General features: G+C 35.1%; 1 pseudogene; it reads right to left on the minus strand.

The window, feature by feature from the left end:
• LOC107751690 (focal adhesion kinase 1-like) overlaps positions 1–2,296 on the minus strand; it is a 76,991-nt pseudogene that overhangs the window by 19,175 nt on the left and 55,520 nt on the right.

A 2,296-nucleotide genomic window follows, 5' to 3' on the forward strand; every position in this document is an offset into this window, starting at 1 on the left:
CTAACAAACACCCTGATACAAAAATAACAGGCACTTTGAGCACAAAAGCCTTTTAAGGCATGAAGACAGAGCGGCGATAAGAGCAGTGAGCTGAAGGAATGTATCTGGACTCAACAATAGCAGCGTCTTTAAAGAGCCCACAGGAAATGCCTGCTGTCAGAGACGCTCAGCGAGACACTGGGAAATAACTCCGACTCAGAGCAGATGATTGAGATGAACGCCAGCCGGTCAGACGCTCTTCTCATCAGTTTGCATGCACTAAACACTGAAGTAAATCAGAGAGAAGTGCTGTGCTATGTGAAGTGTGATTGGCTATCTGTTGAATGTTTTATGTTGGGGGTGTTGGGATAGTTTGGGGTATTTAGTGTTTGGCTACAGAAATCAGAGTTTGTCCGTTTGGTGAGTTTTTATGCTATTTGGAGACTTTTTGGGTATGTTGAAGAAGAACGTGTAACTGCACAACTCAGATTCTTAAGTTCATTTACTTACTGAAGCAACGTCAGCCTTTCTCAATGTACAATCGCCAGCAGGTTTATGAATAACAGGACTACTCACTTTGTAATGTTTTTAGTGCAAGAAAATCAGCTAGATAATTACTTTTACTATGATGCAATCATCTCCACCTGCTGGTAATTGTTGACCTGTTTTGTCTGCTTTCTATGGCAGTGAAATAATCAGCATGTCATCAACTTAGGACAAAAAAAAAAGGAAATCACGTTCCCCATTCAATAAGATTATATAATGTTATTATTATTATTATTACAAAAAATATATATTTCTAATTTATTATTATTTCAATAAAAAATAAAGCAATATTGCTATTGCAATAATACTATAATACTGTAAAATAACAAAACAAGTATTCACTAATATAATAATAATGATAATAATTATTATTATTGTTATTTATTAAAAATAATATTTCAATTTTATTATTATTCAAATTATAAAAATTAAACCAATCAATAAAGAATATATTACTATTGGAATAATACTATTGTACTGTAAAAAAAAAAACGATACTAATATAATAATAATAATAATAATAATGATACATTTAATTTTACAGAACAACAGTAAAATTACAATACTAATATGTGCGGCTGCTTAATTTCTCTGCTTTCAAACATTAAAACTATAGAGAAAGCAGAAATACAGTGGAAAAGCGCTGGGAGATCTTAAATCTTCTATTTTTTGCCAACAGATTTATAAACAATTCTAATGACAAATATAAAAACATGGTCGCATTGTCAACTTCAGGTTACAAGCAATCCTTGAATTTAGGAAACTCATCAGGTCGGAAACTTCACATTATACTGCATTAATATACATTATATATGCATTATACCTTGAGAAAGGCTGATGGCTAAAATGTTGGTTCACTAAATAAATGAATAAACAAGCCTATGAATATGAGTTGTGCAGTTGTACTTTCTTTTTTGATACATAGACTTGTATCTCGCCATTTAGGCGTGCATTTATATTTTCATGTATTATTTGTTGCGTGCTTGCATAAAGATGCTGCTGTGGGCGCTAGTAATGCTACCTGGTAATGATTGTGCTGACCAGAGTGTTGAGGACTAGGGAAATAGCCATCACTGGATCGAGGACTCGGGTAACCAGGTCTGCTGGGCTGTGGAAACCAAAAGCACTGTTTCAAACAGACTCGGTACTCAAACCAATAAACACATACACTCAATTTAGAGGTCTTTCCAAACACATCGTCTAATACAGAAAACAGCTATTTTGTATCTGATGTGCATCTGAAAGTGCAGATATAGATGGAGATCTGACCTTCGGAGGTGCCTCGTCTGAATTCCCAGTGTCCCAGGACACGGTGACCTGTCTCCTCATCTCTATACGGAAACGCTCCTCCTGCTGGGCCTTCTCCTCATCCAGGATGGTGCTGCAGAGAGAGACAGAGCGAGAATGAGTCAATGTGATGTGCATTTGACAAATACATCTCTGGGCATCTTATTTTCTTCCTGGCAAAGACAAGAAGATTTTTTTGAGGCTAGATCAAAAGAAAAGAAAAAGAAAAGCAAACGATACACATTAGGTGTGTAATTAATGCTTTACATGTGTATTTCAAGCCATTTAAAGGCACAATATGTACGATTTTTTAATTAAAATATCCAAAAACCACTAGAACAGTGTTATATATTTTGCTGGCTTGTGTACTTACATTATCCCAAATGTATCGAATAATGTTTAAATCCAGAGAAATAAGCAATTTTATCTAGTGACACGGACCGTGTCCATAGTGTCATTGTGTCGCCTGCCAATGATGTCATAA

This window comes from Sinocyclocheilus rhinocerous, unplaced genomic scaffold (genome assembly GCF_001515625.1).
Source record: "Sinocyclocheilus rhinocerous isolate Xijiao unplaced genomic scaffold, SAMN03320098_v1.1 scaffold422, whole genome shotgun sequence".
Taxonomy (NCBI): Eukaryota; Metazoa; Chordata; class Actinopteri; order Cypriniformes; family Cyprinidae; genus Sinocyclocheilus; species Sinocyclocheilus rhinocerous.